This window comes from Cyrtonyx montezumae, unplaced genomic scaffold, assembly GCF_038088225.1.
Source record: "Cyrtonyx montezumae isolate F1298 unplaced genomic scaffold, pur_monq_1.0 scaffold_10, whole genome shotgun sequence".
NCBI lineage: Eukaryota > Metazoa > Chordata > Aves > Galliformes > Odontophoridae > Cyrtonyx > Cyrtonyx montezumae.
Genome location: NW_027071826.1, coordinates 10,168,452 through 10,190,740, shown reverse-complemented (window position 1 = coordinate 10,190,740; position 22,289 = coordinate 10,168,452). Strand labels below are relative to the sequence as shown.

Here is a 22,289-nt window from a genome sequence, read left to right as displayed (position 1 = left end):
CTCTTTACTTTTATTCTTTTTATGGTATGTATTGCTCACCAGCTAAATGCCAGACCTCCTCTGTCACACTGATGATTACCTAATGCTAATTATAATGGGATTTTTTCTTACATTCTGAATACTTACCTCCATTTTTTGCAGGATTTCTTCTGCAGTTCCTGCTTCTGTGAATAGTCTAACTAAATGTCTTTCCCACATGTCCATATTCTATAATTTCAGACAGGTCTCACAGAACTCACAACTGCATTGTCAGTTCTTTTGTTGGTGTGCTTCCACAGTCCACTTACATGTTTGTTGTTTTTTTCAAATATGATCTAAAATTTTAGATCTATGATCTAAAATATGATCTAAAAATCCTAGTGCTAAAGATACCACAAATAATGGAAACGCTCAGTGACATATTTATCTAATACCCCTCCAATATAAGCCAAGGCAGCAGATGATTACTGAAGTTTCCCCTCTGCTCTTGGGCTTTATAGTATATGTGCTCAGAATCAATAAGGAATCGTGCTCTGACATTTCTTTACATGTTGTAGCTTACCTAACCTTGCTTCACACTTAGGAACACTATCTAGGGATGAAGATACCTTTTCATTTGGTGCTGTGGCAATGTAAGTAAAAAGATGGCCCTCTGCTGCAAATTGATTACAATATGAGCATAAAAAGAGACATAAAAACAAATATGAAAGACAACATCAGAACACTGGGTTGTTCCATTTGTCTGCCAGTAGTGTCCCAGGGTTGTTTTTTTTTAGCTATCACCAAAAGAAAAAAGAAAAGAAAGGGAATCTAGAATGAGACTATAAATTTGTTTAGCTTAACTACTGGCTAGTTATGTGAAATTCTATTCAAGCATTACCAGCAGAATAAGGGAAAACACAAAGGTAATTGCTCAAAATTAAAAACAAACAACCAAGTTTGGCATCAGTAGCTAAGTGGCTGTCCATCTTGGAGATGGCATCCTACCAGCAAGACAGAAGTGGAGAAGATAAAAAAATATGGCAAAAGCAAAGAGAATTAGTTCATATTCAATAAGACAGAGAAATTGGTTACGTCTGGATCTGAATGAATGTGGGTAGATGATAATGGCTTGTCTTAGTGAATTTCTATAAAAAGGCAATCCCATCTGGAAGTGATTACTTAGGAAGAGGTTTCACTTGAATATGACTTACAGGTCAAAGGCTTTTGCACTAGGAAATACAGTGATCAAGCAAAGAAGGTAATGGAAAAGATGTGGGAGAGAACCTAAAAAGCTCAGACTTATCCATGGTAGACTTGTGCTGGTAGCTAACATTCATCACAAACTGTTAAATTCGGATCAAAATGTCTATTATCAGCTTTTATAGAGGAAAATAGGTACATTCATTTTCAAGATAAAAATCAGAAGTCAAATTTAGCATTACATAGGGAATAAGGTCCTCCTACTTTCAATATTTTAGTTAATAACAATCTCTTCCTTTAATGGTAAAGCATATAACTTCTATAATTCTTACTACCGCTAGCTTCATTTCAATGCAATATCAAAGAAAAGAAAGAAAAAATAAACTGTGCTGAACACAGTGGACACAGGGAATTTTGCAACTGAGAAACATGGCATACGTTGGCAGAACTCTACTGACTCTAAGATAAACCTGCCAAGAGGTGTCTAAGCATCAACTCTCTTCAGATTTCCAAATACATCAGGTGTTCCCAAAACACAGATTAATACTGATCTTTTCAGTATCCACAAAAATTATTTACATCCTGGCTTTCTCTAACTCTAGATAAGTATGAGTAACAGATGATAAGTGGACATTTGGATAATATTTGGAGAACAGCTCCAGAAGCTATCACTCAATTCTGTTCTTCTTCTCCTTTCAAAATACCTGCCATTATGTATGATAAGATCAGAAGCTAATTATAGTAATGAGGAAAGATGGTTGGTAATCTGGGGAAAATCGGAGATTTCTTTCCTCCTTAATATCTACAGTTTCAGAAATCAGAAAGTGTTCTATGTAAGCAGAAAAGAATCAATACAGTACTCAGTTTTGGTGTTGGCAATTTCTCAAAAAAGCTGTAAAGCTGTTTTTTTTGTTTTTTTTTTTTTTTTGACATATTAAGCCATTACTTGTGAATGAAGAATGGAACAATGGGAAACAAAAAATGAGATATTCTTTTTTACCCACTGTATATTGAAACAAGAATATGTTTCCCTTCAATTTACTTCATAGAGTTTTCCTACTCAGATAATCCAGATGAACAATAAATTGACTAAGCAGTAAGTTTCATTCACTTCTCAGAATTAATGATCTAGTCCAGAGAATAGCGTGCAGTGGTTTAAATGGTTTGGAAGAAACACAGCTGAACTATGTGCTGCTAGCCAAATCTGAAAAGTTGACAAAAGCATCTACCAAATGATAAGCACATTGACAGCATATTTTGCAAGAAATTATAAGCAATGTGAATCTGATCCCCTTCAGTCCCGCATGCTCTACAGTTTTCTACATCTGTGCAAAAAAAAAAAAGCAAAATGTTCAGGTAAGATCACTGCAGAGGTGCTGATTACTACACAGACTGTTAAGCATAAAAAAAAAAAAGTATTTTGTGCCCCAGTCACCCAAAGTGGATAATCAGTTGTTTACTCAAAGACTACACTCCTCACCACTTTAATGAATTTGTAAGAGAACTATATGAAAAACACATTCCCTGGTGGCATTATACTTTGAAAGACTCAAAACCAAACAAATTAATTTAGCGTGTTATGAAAGAATTAAATATCAACATATTTTTACTGTTCCAACAAGGACTATTTTGTCATAAGGACCTGCTCTTTGCCTCTTGCCAAAATTCAGCAAGGCCCCAGAGACTTGCATGACAAATCTATGTGAACGACAATCACCGTTTCTGAGCTCACTACTGACAGAGGCCACTTACCTAAAAAGGAAAATTCAGAGTGACATCTCTTCTGACACTGAGCTGTTTGGGAATTAACTACAGATATGTTTCCACCTTATTTTAATACTAGTTTAACAATTAGAAGCAAAGCTTTAATGTTTTAAAAAAACATATTTCCTTTATAAATCAACGTTTATTATTGATCTGGCATTTGATATAATACCAACAACTAAGAAAAGATACATTTATATAATCCCATGAGATTCTAAAATGTTTCATTAAACCAAATCACATAATCCCATAATAAAATATAATTGTATTACTTTTTAATTGATGTTGTGGCATATATCACTTAATTAAAAGAACTGATGTATTTACAGATAAATCGTTAAAATTTTACCCAGAAATTTTAAGATATGCCAGATATCACTGTGCATCGTTTTATTTGTATTCTCAGAAATAATGTGTTTCTGTGGTATAGATATGGAATTTCCAATGAGCTGCTCTTGGCACCCATACAAACCCTTGCATAGCAAGGTCCAGCAAGACACTGAAGAAGAGACCCATTTGCACAAAAAACTCTCAAGAAACAGATCTTAGGAGATACTGAGACAATTCTTACCAATTCTGAAGCCATCAGAGTAAGTCAACAGCAAAACTATCCTTGAACTTAACAGGGACAGGTTTTGTCTCATTAAAGTCTCTTCACTGCAGAGCAACTTCGCTAGCTCACCAGAAGCAATTTCAATTTTCTGTGAGACTGCCAGCTTAGCTACCACAACCATAATGGCCAAGCCACTAGTCAGATCACTCATACATAAGTGGAATCCTAAGAGTTTGCATTTTACACCGTATTTGAAATAAGGGTGATGAGACTAAATAAATGGGCATAAATCAGTTGTCTTTGGATAGAAGGCTTAGCAATGTGTGGCAAAGGAGCTACGAGTCAAGCAGGGAGGTATTACAACATGATTCCTCCTCCTTTTTCTACTCAGCATCTCTACATCAATCATTTGCTTAGTGCCATTGCAAAAGTACATAGTGAAATGTGAATTATCTTATGAAAATGCTAGTTGCAAACACATTTGTACTTTGCACTCCAATTCACTTAAGTTTGCTTGATGTGTTGTTGGGAAGATAGCCTTGATGTGATAGTTAAACTTTTACTCTGTGTGATTCTGGTAAATAAAGGGCACAATATAATTCTAATATACTTATTTTTTTAACAGAAAACAACTTCAGAGTTACATTTGTCATATATTTACTACAAGCTAATCATATTTTGACAGAACCACAGAAAATGAACTGTCATTATTCATTGCATACTGAACCTATGAATACATCTTCTTACTTTGATTAGAGACAACATTTTATTTGTAGCCAAATACAAAAAGCAACAGAAGCAGGGAGGTAGGAAAGGGAACTGTTTTGGAAAAGTATATTAGTACAATTTGACACATATATCCTGTGGCTTTCGTGAACAGAAGACTTAATGTAATTTATTGCTTTTTAAAGGATTTTTCTGTGCCATTTAACACACCATAATGATGTAACATAGTTACATTTAGTAACAGTTTACTTCTGCTGAGCAGCTGAGTTCACATGAGCTTGTAAGTTCTCACAGAATTGTAGGGGTTAGAAGGGACCTCCAGAGATCATTGAGTCCAACCCCCCTGCCAAAGCAGCTCCCTAGCCCAGGTTGCACAGGTAGGTGTCCAGGCCAGTGTTGAATGTCTCCAGAGAAGGAGACTCCACCACCTCTCTGTGCAGCTGTGCCACTGCTCTGTCGCTGCACTGTGAAGAAGTTCCCACACACATCTGTGCAGAACTTCCTATGCATCAGTTTGTGGCCATTTCCCCTTGTCCTATCACCACACGCTGCTGAGAAGAGTCCAGCCTCGTCCCTTTGTCTCCCACGCCTTAGATATTCATAGACATGGATCAGATAACTTTTTTTTCTAACTTTTTAAAGTTTGTCTTTCAAGATTGTATGAATGTAAAGCTTCAGGTATTATCTCCTGTGACTGATTCAGAATCTAGTGTTCGGGTTCCACTTCAATCCAAACTGGAGTGGCTTTATTTTCCAGTTTAATATAATGCATAAATCTGAACAAATGGCTGATAATAACACTAAAGGTGTGGAAGTATTCCTTTTTCACTGGAACAAAGTAACAGTAGGAATGCCAAGATTTAGGTCAGTGAATACACTTTCCTTTAGTCTGATCACCTGCTCTAAATGCAGCATAGGTGGAACTTGTCCCTACATCTGGGAAGGGCCAGATGTATTGGGGATACAATAACCCAAGTCATAAGATACTAACATTCTGTTGACTATGGACTCTTAGCACACTAAGAAGTTCACAAAGAAAATAAGAAATCTGTTCTAATCATAATTTGGGTGAGGAACCCAAAATAGCACTGGAGAACTCATAGAAAAAAAAATCAATATTCTATATATGTATTTGCAAATACAAAAGGAAAGAGACACACAAAATATGTGCACTGGATGGACATATGAGGAGAAAGCGAGTGAGGTAAGTATATCAGATTGTCAACTCCTTTCCCAGGCCTTCACTGCACAAAATAACAGAATTAAAAGATGAAATGTGCTGACTACAACTGAAGAAAAGGCAGAACATTGGTTATTTGTCAAATATATGATCATTTTTCAATGGACACAGCATAAGTAATGTATACCATATACTTGAACACATCTTTCTCAGGCACTGAAGATTATTTCTTACCCAGAGAAATGCTAATCAATACAATAGAATAGTAGTTCATAAGATATTAAGATCTGAGCACAAACAACTTGATAAACTCTGGTTTATTTATTATCAACCAAGGTTTATACTGAACTAGGAGAATCTCTGCATTTGGAAAGAATGTATCGGATCTGGACAATGTCTTTAAAATATATATATAAGCACTTTTTAAACTGGATGGTACCCCAAAGCTCCAAGAATTTTTGAGAGAATCACCATGTCTATTTTGTACCTGGAAACACTATCACCTATAATTCTGGCTATACACACATGGCTGCCTCATGGAATAGACTCCGTACTGTCGCAAAGGATTGTATAAAGCATATTACAGAAGTCTGTGAATTCAATGTTATTACTGAGTAAACATCCATATCTGAAAACTTTCAGAAATCAGATAACACTGGCACATCTGAACCATGAAGTAGGTTACTATCAGAACACTAAATGCATTTCTACTAATTCATACCTTAGAAGATTTTATAGGTTTTGAAATATTCTATTTATTAAAAAAGTAATCACTACATTAAAGAGAAATACTGTAAAATCATTAAGTGAATATCAGCATACACCAGCATTTATGACACTTCCAAAAGCTCTTTGCATTAGTCTAATGAGGCACCATTAACCAAAAATCTAAACAGACAAAATACTAAACAAAAAAAGAAATGTAGAATACATTGACATGAGCAGGTGAATCCCCATTAAGAAAATGTTTATCAAAAGAAGATTTGACACGATAGTGTTTACCATGCACAGAATAAAACATTTGGACATTCATTGGAAGATGGCTCTTTTCAGCAGTGGCTACATTTTTGTTATTAATTCAACAGTCCAACCACAGTGAAAGTAAACAATTTAAAGTATTCTTTTGAAAAACTCATCAGAGAAGAGAGATGTACTAATTATCACAGACTTCTTCCTCATCCATAGATGTGGCTGCGTGATTGAATCCAGCCCAGAAAAACTGAGTGCAAACAGAAGGCATGCTGGAGAGCTGGCCCTGGCTTCAGGCCACCATAATCACTGTGAAACTCCATTTCCAGGGTCCACTACAACTCATTCCTCTTAGGCTTCCTCTGGGTCACTATGACCTTTGTTGAATGATACAATAAGTGATAGAAGTGGAGACTGGGAGCACATTTGTTGCACTGTTCAAATTGAAAGCAACCAGAGGATCTGAACAAGATTGCAGTTAAATGTAATAAACTGTTCAGATATATAACTCCCTGTTCCAGACACATGGAATCTGGTTATAACAAAATACAAGCTGTATTTTCTAGAGACTAAAACTAACACATTACAGAATGCAGAAACACCAACAATTTCCTAAAAGGAAACTGCACCTGTTGCAAGCTTGTCCTCATTTGACCAAACTCTCTGGAGATAGCACAATGGATAAATGCCACAGCTCTTCACATTTTAAGGGTGTGGTTTAGCTCTGTCTTTGTAAGAAGTTTTATCCATGTTTCAACAACAAACAGAAGAGAAAAATCCTCTTCAGATGTCTGTGTGTAACAGTGTAATTTACAGTCTGCATTCCTCCACTTCCCTAAGTCTGACTTACTGACTTGCATAAACGTTCTTTCAGTCCTGCAGCTCCCTTAAGCAAAGTTAGCAGCACACACACTGCTTTACACCAGTGCAAACCTTCCTGCTCTTTAAAACTTTGACCTCCGAATCATTAAAGATCAGCATGAGAGTTTAATCATGTAGCCACAGCCCTGAACACTGAAAAAGTAAACAGTTTTTTAAAGTTAAATTTTCCAGTTTTTCTTAAAAAAAGCAAAATCTTGGCTTTATTTGCTTTTTTCAAAAGACAAAGAATGCAGTAAAAATAATGGAACCAAAAGGAAACGAGGTCTGTCATTTACAATAACACTGATACCAGGATAAGAGGACACCATACAAAGACAACATCTAGTTTCAAATGTGATCACTGTGGGCACTGTTAAAATTTTCATCCTTACCTGGTCTCAGCTTCTGAAATTTCCTGATAACTTAACAGTCTTCACCTAAGCATAACTGCAGTTGGATTCAGTGAAATTTTTGCCAAAGCAAAATTAAGTAAAAGAAGGAAGGGCTGAAGGAGTAGACAACTATACTCAGGTAACTGAGTTACACTCAGAGTATATTGATGTGAATGGGGCAGCAAGGAACTGTTCAGAAACCTGGGTTGGCATATTCTTCTGTATGCAACTTCAAACATACACATGCTGTCACCAAAACAGCAGGATCTACCTGCAGCATGATCATAGTTCAGCTTCTATCCTCCACAACTGCCCTCCTGTGCTGTATTCACAACAGACACGATCTTCTATTTTGTGTCTCAGCATGTTTTCACTTTGCAGGGTGTACAGAAGTACAGCATTCAAAATACTCACAGGAACTTAGCAAGAGTTGCTGAATCATGCAGAGAGACTGGCTAATGGTGGGACCTGTAGACCACTCCCACAACAGCCCAATTGTCCATGGATACTGAACAGACCAGACCAGGAGAAAACTCCAGAGACAGATTTAAAAAACCCTTTTTCTTCAGGTTCTGTCACTTCCCCAATGATTTGCTGTAGAAAGAAACATGCAGCTGATCGCATATGAGGACAAGCATGGTGCATGAAGAATATTGCAGACTGGTTTACTGGAGATGCAGGCTGACAGCCCCTAAAGAAGTCTGTCAGAGGAAATAACAAGATTGACTTCCTACATGGGACAGCTACTTGAATGGGAACTAGACAGTGTCTCTAAGAGAAAGTGGAAGTCTCTCTTAACTACCAGAGATCAGCATCTTGTACTAGTATGGGGTAGGGTCACCCAACTTTCACTAAACAAAAATCTCAGAGAAACACAAAATGAGGAACCCTGACACTGAAGAACAAGACACCACATCCCATTAAGATCCCACAGAGGTAGAAGTTGCTGCCTTATATAATTGTGAGTTTAGCTCCTACCTCTCTGCATGGTAGGGATTCTCAGCTCCCAAGAAGTTCACAATTTGGAGGAGCTGTGAGATGTTGCCCCTGGCCATGGGTGTGGCTTTAGCGCTGCTGTAATTTCCTGGCTCTTCTCTTTCTGTTGTCCAAGTCAAGCATTTTGAAGTGGCACTGTTACTTATTTCTAAGCGCAGTTGCCACTGATGCTGAACAGTGATCCATTGTTCCTATTGTTGCTTCCACACTCAGTGGTTCATAAAAACAGTGGTTAAGATGCAACTTCAGCACAGGGAGTCCCAGAACTACTTACTGTCAGAAGTTGGAAAAGTATACAAGCAGAAAGAATAATTCTATACTTGCCCTGCTTCTTACACTTGTCCATAAGTATATTCTTCTGGCTTCTATCAGATACAAAGTCTTGGTATCTTTGATCCAACCACAGGTTGCTGTCCTTATGCTCTTCCTCTGACATTTCCCTGACCAAAACTAATAGCCTAAGTTCAAGTTTCTTTCTACTAGCAATGCCAATGTCCAGAAATACTGTTATTTAAAAACTGCAGTCCAAGTGTAATACTTCGGTTCTCCATGTAAATGTATTTTCCAGATTCTACTGTGTCAACAGAAGTAACCATGCCATGGAAGCGAAGCTTAACAACAAACAAAGACCTGAAATCAATATTGGAATATATTGATATTCTCTATTTTGGACATAACTACCCCAAAAGGAAAAAGAAAAAAAAATAAAAAGTAAAGGCAGAGAAAAGACAGAGAAACAGAGAGAGAAAGAGGAACCTACATTCTATCACTTGGTCTTCATGAGGATTGCGAATTTCAACAATAACAAAGAGAATATTTGAAGAAGTAGAGAATTATGGAAAATGAGAATATTTAAATTTCACCAGCATTTTTCAGCTTTTGATAAAATGTTAAATGGATGTTTATTTAAGCTCTTTTTTATTATTATTTTGAAATCCTAATTTCACCAGCTGTTTTATTTTTCCCAAAAGGAAAATGAGATAAATATTTGGAAAGCCTTAAAAAAGTGGCATTGTTTTCTACCAAAAAATGCCCTATTTTATTAAGAATTTCTGAATCAGAGTGTGTTGTTTTTTCAGAAAAAAAATACATCAGAAACTGTATATTAAAAAAAAAAAGTTAAGAAATTTTTCAAAACCCATTACTCATAAAGAATAAGAGCAAGATGCATGTGCAGTAGAGTAACTGATTATCAGAATTGTACAACTTTGCATTTTAAGCATATGGCAGAAGATTATATAGATGCCAAAGCAAAATACAGATTGTCATGTTAATTTTGAAGGGAAAGATTTAAGATGACAGAAATGAATGTCAATAGGACACTAATGTATATACCAGAAAATGTAACAGCAATGGGAAAAAGCCTGCATGGTTTCAAAATAAGTGTTCTTTAAACTATTTAATAAAATAATTGCTCAACAGATGCTTGCACTTCTCTTAAACTGAGTCATTCCCAAAGGAAACAAAGTTCAATAGAATTCAAAATACTCAGGAGTTAATATGTTATGGACATAAAAGATACGTTTCCCCACAAATTAGTAACTTATAAATATGAAAGAATTCATGGAATCCACTGTATCCATTGTTATCATAATAAATAATGATATTTGAATGTATGTGTTATTAAAATTATTATGGCAAAGTGTTTGAATATAAGTGTCAATTGCAAGTATACATTGAACTGATGAAAAAGGCAGTATCCAAAACAACACTCATTAAAAAAATAAGCAAAGTTAATGACAAAGTAAATTTTAAAATTTAGGTAATGAAGGAATTGCTAAACAGATTTTTTTAAAACAATAAACTTTGTAAAATAAGTATTTTCAAACAGATATTACCATGCAGATTATATTACTGAAGCCATGTCTACATCTTTAAACACTTGGAGAGGTTCATTTCTGGCCAACAATTCAAGTCATAGGTCATACACCAGAGCTTTGGATAAACAGTGCTCAAAACAGACTAAAACAGCAATCAAGAAAAAGGCTAAACGTCAGAAAGAAAGGATAATGAAGAAATGTATGTGAGGCACATTAAGGAACCTGTACAGAGCGGATGTCACATTCTTTTTAGCAATGCATGTACCCACATTTGCTTTTGGCAAACACTGCTTAACTGCTGCTGTTTTTCATGAAGTCAATGAAGATTGAGTTAGATAATGAGCTGGCATGCACATTTGAAATGTTTACTGTGTTCCTTAAAGTAAGGGGAACACGCTGGTTCTTAAACTAATTTGTTTTTTGTTGTTGGCTTCCCACTTCTTTCCCATACTACTCTGTTCTCTCTATCTTTGGAATAAACAGAAAATGACTGAATCTTTTTTTTATATATAATTTTTTTTTTTTTTACAATTATAAAACTGAGGAATCAGTAGTTTCCAAATGGCAAACAACTGAGCCATGTCAACAGCCATGTTAATCTCGTGTGTTTGCTCCATTGTTAACAATGAAGGAAGGGGGGTGAGGAGGACAAAGTAAAATCTGTCTGTTCTGACCGAAATGCAGGACATGAACAAGGAGTGTTTCCACAAACAATGTAGTCTTTTTCTTCTGACTGGGGGAGGTGATGGTAGCAGTACTTTTGTGGAAAGAGAAGCTTGCCCCCATCTTGCCAGTTAATACAGCATTCAGAAAATTTATATGGTGGGAAGAATTTCCCACCCATTGTTGACTAAGAACTTGATTTGAAAACGCAGGTTTTAATTAAAATTGGCACTTCCAAGCTTCATGCTGGCATCCACCATCTTGCTAAACACTGAGCTCATTTGTGGTTCCAGCAGTTTGCAACCCACTGTCAGAGGTGACAAACCAATTCCCACCCTGCCATCCTTACTCAGTTCTCAGACCTCATCCTATCACAAGCAAATGGGAAATTTACTCCAGTAAACACAAAGCAAGGACTGTGGGATGTGGCCTCATTTGGCTGGAATACACAGATCCCAGACTTTATTACTTTTAAGGCATTATTAACGGGCAAGACTTCTTCAGAAATGTTTGGAAGAAAAGAGTCAGTTATTTTCAAGGTTTCTGCATGCTTCACTACCCTCAGATATCCACAACCATTATTTTGGCCAGGAATCCCACTGTTTAGTTTAAATTTAATTTTCTTCCAACCTATATTCCCTGGAAATAGTATTCAAAGGTAGAAATTCTAAAACATTATCACCAGCAATAAAAACTTTTGTATATATAAGATGTAAAATTTGTCTCTTTCATGCAAAAGGACAAAAAAGCTTACTAGATTTAATGAATATATTAGCATTTGCAATGTGTTCTGACTTGAGGGATCCCAGATGAAAAGCACTGTTACAGATGTGCTTAAGTAACAAGTAAAAAATCTTCACTGAATAGGAGATAACACATTATTTAGGACACTTTTCAGAATAGTTCTTTGAAAAGAAAAGAAACATTTTTTTTCCTAGCTCTACATATCCTAAAATCTTGAAGAACAAGCTGGGAGGGTGAATTTTCTATTTTCTTTTATTTGATTAGGATTGATGCCTTTAATATGTCTAACATTGTTGGTTTCACTACAAAGGATTTTGCTTCATCTTACAGCAGAAGCAAAATATTATGCAAATTGAATAAAGGACTTCACAAGACTATCCAGTTCATGTGAATACTAGCTAGCAAAGAAAGCTGTTGCTGGCTTTTGAAAAATCTGTCAACAATTAAGCTCATCAAAAGGAAATTCATAAGCCGATTTAGCAGAAATGTCTCACAAAGCCTGAACACTGTAAGGTACATTCATGTATTCAGCTCAGTTAAAGTTCTATTCACAAATTAAAGTAATTACCAAAGATTCATATATTTGTACTAAAAGCTTGCTCAATGCATAAATCCAGATACAGAAAGAACCTCAAGATTTCTAAATTACTGCACTTTGAAGTCATTTGCAGAATTATCTTACAGCAGGAATAAATCAATGTTCCAAGTCTTCTCGCATTATTCTGAGAAATACCGTCTTTCAAAATCAAGTACAAAAAATGAAAGATATCTAATACTTATCAGTGCCCATTTACTGGACTTATAACTTAAATACTTCTGAAAAAAATACAGATCTTTGTTACTGCATTTAGAGCATTCTATGCTCTTTATTTCAGCCACAGCATTTGGGCTTAAAAAGGGTTCTACAGAGCACGACAGTTCCTGAAACCTCAACACCAAAGTAGGTGAGTCAATAAAAGACCATTAGCATTGCAGTCCATCTCCCCGAATCCCGTTACAGGACACATAGAGACTTGTGAAATAAAGTGATTCTTATGTCTCATGATTTGTTCAGACCACGGCTAGCAAACCAGAGAAGTATCTCCAGGAAATTACAAGCTTCATTGGGGAAATTCTCCCTACACTGCCTGTTAATTTCACTAGCAGACTACAGTGATTCTGAATTTTGCACCTATACATGATTTGACCAGTTCTGACTCATCACACTGTGCTGAAGAGTATATCTGGCTTCTTCCAGTAATGAATTTCTGTTGATTTTGTAAGATCCTGTTCATGACCTTAAAGCTAGTTCATAGGGTTAGACCTTTCATTTTTCTTTGTTCAGCCACTACTTTCTGCCACTGCTCTTTCATTATTCGACCTCAGGTCTTACAGGAATAAGACTTGGCTGATACTTATTTGCGAAATTCTTTGCCTTCTGATCTTGGGAACTTTGAAACTCTTTGCTTCAGAGTGTCAGACTAAGCCTGGATTAGGATTCTGTCTTTCATCTACTATTCAGCAAATGATTCAGCTTTGGTCTGAGACAATTTATAAAAACAGGACCAAATAAATTCACATTGCATTGGAAAAAAAAAATCTATTGGAGAATTACTGCTATATGACACTTACTCAGCAGCTACTGTTTGTTTCTTTTTACATATGAGCAAGGTTCAGATATTGCCAGAAAATTTCAATGTTGAAATTTAAGGTTGTTAGGCTGTTTTTAAAACACTGTTAGTAATTGTACAATTACTCCTAAAACAAACAGAACTGAACTTAACTCTAGAGTACTCTGAGCTGAGTTTAAAAAAAGATACAAATAGAAGGTAAAAGTCATGTAGGTGTGAAAGAAGTAATTTCCACCCCATGCTGGAGAGATAGTACACATTAGCTATACAACTATAATTAATCGAAATACTGTTCATTGTTGCAAATCAGACTCAGTGATTTTTATAGACATCTGTTTTCTCTCACATTTACCACATACATAGATGTAGTGTCACTATTACAGACATCTGACTCATCCAAAAACATCAGAAGTCAACCATTAAATCAGTGAGGAATAAGCAGCCCATTAGAAGCCATGAGGAATATAAGACACATGCAGCCTAGGGAAGATTACTGGAGCTGCCATGCCATCAAGCTCCTTGCATATTGCCTTGCTGAAGATGAGGGAAAAGCAAGCAAGACCTCTGTTCTGTGGGTAGCCACAAAGCTCATGGAAGCTAGTGGACAGGACAACTATCTACTACTCAGCCTCAGCAGTGAGGGAGCAAAAAAAAAAAATACTCCCTTTGTTTAGCAATAAACACAACAATAGGAGCTACGGGCTAAATTGTGAATCAGCATGACAAAGCTGGAGGAGGAGCTGGGCCATGCAGCCTGAAGGATCTCCTCCAGAGTCAAATGCAGAAGTGGGAGTTAGACTTTGCTTTTTAGAACAACTACTTCATGTCAGAAGTAGAAAAAACATGCAGGAGAGCAAGGAGACAGTCCAGAGATGGGTCCACAGAGGCTAGTGAAGACAGCAGCATGGCCCTCAAAGAAAAGCAGAAAGCTTTTTGGGCACAGTACTGGCTGCTGGAGGACTTGGAACAGAACAAAGAAACACTTGAGGGCATTCAGAGAAATTTAAACTAGTGGAATATTATTTTAATTAAATAGGACTGTATCAATGACATATCTGACAGCTACCACAATCTTCTCCCTGTGGCAGCAACCTGTGAGGCCTGTGAATTGGGCAGCTACGGGGGGAATAATCAGGAGAAAGGACAAAGGTCCATCTTGCAAAGTTCATAACATCAGCAGGACAGAGGTGCCTCCTTACCACACTTCTATCTAAACAATCTCTAACATGTTGGTTAAAACACAACATAGAGAGCGTATTCGAAACCTGTACAGGAGCAGAAAAAGTATGCTCACCACCAACCAGGTACCCAAGTAGGCCTCCATATTCCAGCGGAAAAAAAATCTGAAAGTTGAGTAGATGACACAGCTGTCCAAGCTTCCAAACAAGTAAAGTTTAGAGACCAACCTGCACATCAGCAGCTTGCTCATAGATGAGTGCTCACATGTCTTTGGAGCATTGTGCCCATGACAGAAACTTGTGCCAAGGCTGAAGGAGCAGCGACCATTCTAAGCTAGCAACCAGACTACAGTCAATCCCTGCCGCAAACAGGGATGTTACACCTTGGCCAACATGACTGTGTGGAAGTCCATGGCACAGCCAGCAGAACTGCTGCTCCAGCTTCCGCATTGGAAGCAGCTCTATTCTGCTGTAGGAAGAGCGTGGGATTAAAGAATCAGCCACCAAAGACACAGGCAGTTCATGTCTGGCTGCTCCTGCCATATTTTTCCTTCTCATGCCTCTCCGTATTATACTCCCTTACTCCAAAATGTTCTCACACCTGGGAGAAGGAATGGGAACCAAGCTCTTAGTTCTGACTGTGATTGCTCAGCTAGATTAAAAATTGAATCTGAAGTAGAAACTACACTTTTAAAACACTCTCCTCTCCAGAGTCAGAACAAGATAGCAGCACACAGCAGTGTGTGTCTAGGTAAATCCCAATTTGTAGAATCATATTCTAATGTCTTTCTGTAGGCCCTGCTGTAATTTTTCAGTTTGTGCTTATAGCAACTGAAAGGCCCTCAGTGACTTCTCTAGTTTTAGATCAGATACTTAAATTTCAAAACAGAACGATTACATAATGGCTGTAGGATTCATCAGTTTTATGAGAGTATGCACAACTGCTGCTGCTGCATACCAAAATGAACAGCTGAGGTGCTTAAAAGTATCAAAGCAACTTCTAGCTTTAAAACCCTATTTTATCTCTGAATTTAGCTACCTTAACCCATTACTGAAAGCAATCAAATTGTTTTTTTTTCCTTTACATTCTCTTACTGAATTTTATCTGAACTTCTCTATCATAAATCTCATATAATAATCTCTCTCTCTTCCTTGTAAGTCTAAATACTTTGTGACACTTTAGTACCATCAGGTTCTTTCCACATGAGTTAGGGTAACGTACTTAAGTTTATACATCAGCATTAATTTTTAAAAAATACCTATTTGATATTTAAGCTATGTGCAATAGTTGGCAGTCCACTGATATAATAGAGAGACCAGATTTGCAGAAAATTTGTTCTTCCTGCAAATTTTCTAAGAAATATCCCATACTGAGCATACTAAAATAACTCTGACCATCTTCTCAAAGCTTAGCTCTTGTGAAGGAAGGACAGAACAGATTGGAGTAACTAAAGAGCACAGAGAAAGCAAGTAATTTGTGCTAAGACAGTGAGGAAATCACAAGCCTAGAAAGAGCATGCAGAAAACTGGCTGTGCCCTGTCACCACTACTGAACAATACTCTGCTGTGAAGCTTTTTAAATACTTTTTAACATTTAGCCCTTTTTAAACATGTAGCTGTGCTGTAGATACTGATTTCCTCAGATCCAAGTAAAATTATTCTTCTCAATATTTGGTTGATCTCTATTGTAAGCTACAAAGTATTAAGACAGCTACAGAATATTGCTAATATTTTTGAGCTAATAGTGTGTTTAGAAGGTCGTGTCAGGTTATTGCTGGGAGGATTAAAAGATTTTCTTTCTTCCAGAGCCCTTTGTTATGAGAAACCAAGGAAATTTAAAACAGGATTTATTCCTTCGAACCAGGACAAACCAACAGAGTGCTGTGGCAAGAGCATAAAGCAAGAAGTACTCTGGGCCAGGAAATTTACAAAGAAAGCTTTCTACGAACTCAAAAGTTAAGCTGAAGTCTTAAAACTCTTAATGGCTCTACGTTAAGGGCAGCAAAAGGCAACTAGCTTCACAGCCACTTACTCTTTGAAAGACCTTTGGTAGAGTGTGTTGTACCTTACTGGTTGTCAGTAACACAAGTAGACACTTCTAGCATTTATATGCTACATTTTGTAGTTATCAAACTTTATTCAGGTCTTGCTGTCTGCTCATAAGGTCATCAGCAAGAAAGGCTAGCAATGAGTATCAGCTATGATTTCAGAAAGACCCAGTGAAGAAACTGGAAAAACAGGCAGGGGAGAAAAAAGGAAACCCAGCAAAATTTGGTCTCAAATGTCAAAGCAAATCTTCCAGCAGATATATTGATTTTTCTCAACTGATCTTTCTTAGATATGAAGGAAATTCTTAAAACTCAGAATTCTGTCTGTAGGAAGTTTTAAGTCAGGTCTGCACCTTTGTATGTGTTGTTATCATAGTGTTTGTCAATTGTTAAGATGTGAACAAGGTGAACGCTATGCCAAGTCAAGTTAATGTACACTCTGACTTAGTTTAAAATTGGAACAGATTGGCCTTATGAAATGATTGTGGATGTATCATAATTCATTGTTCATAATGCAATTTATCAAAACCCTCTAAATCCAACCTCTGTAAGATATCACAGTGCTTTCTGTCCTAATTCTTTTAGCCTCATCTCTCACATGTTCACAACTCAAGACCTTGTTTTCTCCTTGCACCTGATCCTGAAAAACATTTCTACTTTGGTTTTAAAAGTAACTAAAGTGACCTTAGCATTCATTTCTACATGTTGCATCAAACTGACTTTTTGAGCAATACCTTCGGTCACATGCTCACATTCTGCTGCAACTAGGCCTATAAATATTCCAACCATTTACAAATAAATGTGTCATGCCATAATGGATGTGCTGAAAAAGAACTGATGCAACAACAACGACAGAAATATTTATATATGTTTTTAAAAAGATTTCACTGACAGGTGGCTTTCATCTACTGCACAACATCGCTAGCTTAGCTACTGCAGCGGATGTTTTTAAGCATCATCGATGTGCTTGTTTTAGAATTTACTCATCACAAATCAGCATAATGCAACATCCATTCTGGTGGGCAGTTTATATATTCTGCTTCCACCAGACCATCCATATAATAGTATGTAGTTCACGTTAGGGTGATGGAGCTCACTTCTATTTGGAATGACAGCTTGATGCAGCATTTCAAGGCTTAGCCTAACTTGCCCCCAACTTGAGGTCAAGCAGCAACCATTCCCAGAAAACATGTTTGTTAGATGTGACTGAAAACAGTTTAGCACTTGCATTAAAGAAATAATTAAACATGAACAGTGTGCCTTGATGTTGTTTAAATGAATGACACATTCCATGCCCAGAGGAGTTTTCAGCTCAGTTTTGTGACAGACAAAACATAATAATTGATCCAAGAAGAAATTAACGAAAAGAGCACCCAGAGGTTAAGTATCATTCTGCTTGAAATATATTTTACGGTGTTACTCATATAGTATACCTTGTCAAAGAAGGTGGAGTTCAGTCTAATCCAACACGCCTCCACTAAAACAGCTGGCACAAAATATCAGATGGGCTTGTTAGCAGCTTCCTCTTGAGAGCTGTTACATAATCACAAGGGCTGTAAACAAGAAAGAAAAAGAAATGGAAAATAACTGGATGAAAAATTCAAGGAAAGAATCATATGCACCTACCTCTGTGATTCTAATCTGGACAGAAAGAGGAAACCTAAGTTTCACTTCAGCTATATAAATACTCTAATTTACAAAACCTCTTCACAGTAGAGATTTTTATTTTTTTTTCAGTTTATACCAGCTAGATATTTCCAGGAAACTTAGAGCAATTGATATTGCTGACATCTCTACACAGAAGTTTCTCTTCTCCCACTAAATCACAATGCTGAACAGAGAACCATAAGCCAACTCACTCTGGACACACTCCACACAAAAAACACAATGGAGCAGATGAGCTCTTAGAGAAATTTAACTTGTGTTTGGATGCCTAGAAGGAACTCCTCTTCTATAGGAGCACGAGGCAGCTGTAAATATGGTGCACAAAAGGGTACATTAGGATGTCCAATTGGGAAACTAGAGTGCATTTTGCATTATGTGGTACTTAAAACATAGAGGCAAAAGAGAGAACTAGAGGGCAAGGCCCTTAACCTTATTTACTGATGATGTCCCAGTGCCCTGCTGAATGGATCCAATTGAGATGTGGTGTCTGAGGTTCAGCAGATACAAACACCCAGGGCATATCTCATACTCCTGTCATACTTCAGGGCAGGGAGGCTGCCCACCTCCAACTCCACCACCACTGAGGACACCAAGGTACACATGCTATTAAAAATACTGGCAGCTCTCAGAAACATGATGCCTTTCTTTAAAGTGCAAGGTGTGATGGATACACAAAGGAGCTGTGCCTGGATATAAGGACCTAAAACCAAATATCAACCCACTAAAACTCCAGATAAGCTTCTTCCTATTTTGCACGGGAAAGATTTGTCTCATTTCACTTTGGGATCTGGCAAATAATGTCTGCAGCTGAGGCAGCCCTCTTGGTTCCAAACATGATGGAGAGGAATGGGCCATTTCAGGGAACAATTTTTCTGGTCTGTTTAGACATCTGATTATTCCAGAGGAGACACTATTCTACAAGAGAGTGACCATTTATCCTATTAACAGTTATAAAGTGAGTCTAAAAATCTTGTTCAGATACAGAAACCTATTTAGCTAGCAGAATCGCAACTTCAGACAACTTCATTTCCAAGTGACATTTCTCAAGTGCTCACTTCCAGAACTGGCTTCCTCAATCTTAATAGTGCTTCCCAGTTCAGCACCTGAATGACAAGGCTCCCCATTATGCGTGGAGTTTAGGCACTTAATTCAGAAGTTAAAACAGTACACAAAGGGCTACATTCAGCACATAAAATATAATTATTTTGCATCTAAGATAGGTGTGAAAAAGCACCTGGGAACTTGGAAGCTTTGGCTTGTACCTAGCCTGAAGCTAGGGACCTGTGCAATGTGAGGGTACGCCATTTCTGATGGACAAGAAGAGATGGTTCAGCTTCAGACAGCTGATGAGGTTACTGTGCCCAAGCTTCCCCTCACCCTCCCTGCACTGATATTTGAGCTGTTAGTAAACCAGCTGCAGAACCACTGGAGTTATTTAGCACTTTAAGGGTGGGGTAAACAGCTAGAGGTGATAACCACATTAGCTGTCTCAAGCTGGCAGCAACATATAAATCAATCAAAGGCCTCAGGCTCACTGAAATGAGATGTGCAGACAGCAGCAGACTAAGGGAGCTGCTTACACTAGCCAGTAGGAAACACAGAAACAAGTGCAGTATAAGATCACACATGCAAAGACATTTACAAATAGGTCTGGAGACTGTACTCTGTCACTCAAGTATCAGGACATTCATCTGTCTGCACTTTGGTTCCATGCCCTGCCTTCACCAAGAGATATTAACCTACATCCTTCAGCAGAATGTCAGGCCACCCAGCTGCCACAGTTGGTTTACCATCATCTTGCCTACCTCCCATGCACAGAACAATCTTATTTCCTTCCTTTAAAAAAAAAAATACATATATTCCAATTTCTAGATACCTGTCAAGTCTCAGCTTATAGTAACCTAGCTCTCCTTTATCTGCATTAAGTGCCCTAAAACACATTTACTAGAAATCATTCTTGTTCTTACCCTCTGGATACAGAAAAAGGAAAATAAAGCAGCATTCATGCGAGGGTGCCAAGAACAAAAAACCCCAGCTAGTGTTTCAGCATTCTCCTGGGTAAAACATTTTTTCTTCTGCCAAAACAGGCAAAAAATCTGAGCACAGATCTTTTGTCAGAAAGGTAAGACCCTTAATGGATGGTTGATTCAATATCAGAAAACAGACTTTTTTCTTCATAAAACTGTATGTAATATGAGATATACTCTGCACACACTTTTTGCTATAACCACAAGTGGAACAGGAAAGGGGATGAGAACACTTTTCTCTGTTTTAAGCTCTGGACCACAGACCAATAGCTTGATGTGGTCAGGACTCAGGCAGACAGCACAAACTCAAAAACAGCAGTGGGTCCCATGGCAATTTCACTAGTAGAAATTGGCCCAGAAAGTATTAGCATATGAGGAGAGAAGGTAGGTGGGAAGGCAGAGGAATACCAGTGACACCTAGAGAAATCCTTAAGCACTAAAGAGGCATTTAAATATAATTCCTCCCATCCATCTAGCTCACTAGCCCCTGTGGTTCAACTGACTGTGCAGAGAATTGTGCTACACTGCCAGAAAGCCACATGTCTATGGCAGCAGGTGGAGAACTTCAGCCACCACCTTCTCTGCACTGAGTGCTTATTTTCTTGGAATGAAAGCATCAGCTGCAATGGGCAGAAAAGCAAAAGTATCATGACCATCATACACTCTTTTCATACAGTAGGAGAGCACTTTCCCTCTTCATTATGCTCAGCACTGGCAGATAATGCAGCTTCCCTCCAGAATCCCATGCACTGTGTATATGGGTTGAGTCCAATATTAACCTACAGAGCCATTCTAACTAAAAACATGTTAAAGAGAAGTGTGCTTAAAAATAGAGCTATAATCATGTACGGTACTCAGTGTGCTTAAATAGTGCACGTAATATAGTTCAGTGCAATAACCACTTGGTACTCAGGTTTCTAACACAAAGGAAGATATAGAATGGAATTTCATTTCAGTCTGGAACTAATACTGGAGTACTGCCAGTCCCATGCAATCTATAAAAATTCTTCATGTTAAAATGATGTGTCCCGTTGTCTTGATGCCTTGATCAAGGTTTCTAAGATACTCATTTCTCTGACATCCTCCTCCTTAACTAACTTACACTGAACATATGTTAATCTAACTGCACCTCAGGAATATACTGCTTTGCAATTTTTCCTCAGCATATGTAGTAGTTATTGCTGTCCTTGTGTAACTAGTGCTCTTCCATATAAATTGAAGTCTCTCAAAAGAATGGAGAAAATGTAAACATCACTGCAAAAATCTCCCTTTTGCTTTCAGCTCACTTACCAACACCTGCAATCACCTCACCAAGTTACATTCACTACGCACAACCCAGAGATTAACTGAATGCATTAAAGTAACACACAGCCTACAGTAAATAATTCTAAAGTTCTCAATAATCACTTAGGTCATCAGAAATTAAATTAGCAGCACCTTGTTATAAACTTAAATTTTCTGGGTTTTCATTCCGATTTTCCATCTGAACTGAACTGAGGCAATCAATTTCTGGTGTTATTCATAGATTTTTCATGATTATTATTTATTTTTAAGTTTCCTTTCATTATTTTGTGTGGGAGAATCAGAATGGCAGTATTCCAGAAGGTATGGCAAAAATGGGGTAACACACATAAGTGCCCTGTATTTTCACAAAGTCTCTCAATCTTCTGAAAAGTCACTGAAAAGAATGGGAAAAACTAATCCACATTAATACAGTAAATTTTCTTAAGATAGTTAAGCGATCTCTGCACTCTTGGTGGAATACGGGCTCTCCTCCTTTCAGCTATAAGATCTAGCCAGCAGATGGTGGGTGCTCTTGTTCAGAAAAGCAACGGAGTGCACCTGACAAGTGAGGAATCTTAAGAAAAGATGTGCAGAATGACACATCTGCTTTCCCCTGGCTGGTGCATCAGCCAGGAGAGGATTTGATCC

The 22,289-nt window shown here is 37.4% G+C and overlaps 1 long non-coding RNA gene across 2 annotated transcripts in view; it reads right to left on the bottom strand.

The window, feature by feature from the left end:
- LOC136057662 (uncharacterized) overlaps positions 1–22,289 on the bottom strand; it is a 93,382-nt gene that overhangs the window by 44,464 nt on the left and 26,629 nt on the right. For both annotated transcript variants that reach the window (XR_010623054.1, XR_010623055.1), the window contains exon 2: positions 18,099–18,218. This is a non-coding gene — a long non-coding RNA (uncharacterized LOC136057662). The remainder of the gene's footprint in view (positions 1–18,098; positions 18,219–22,289) is intronic.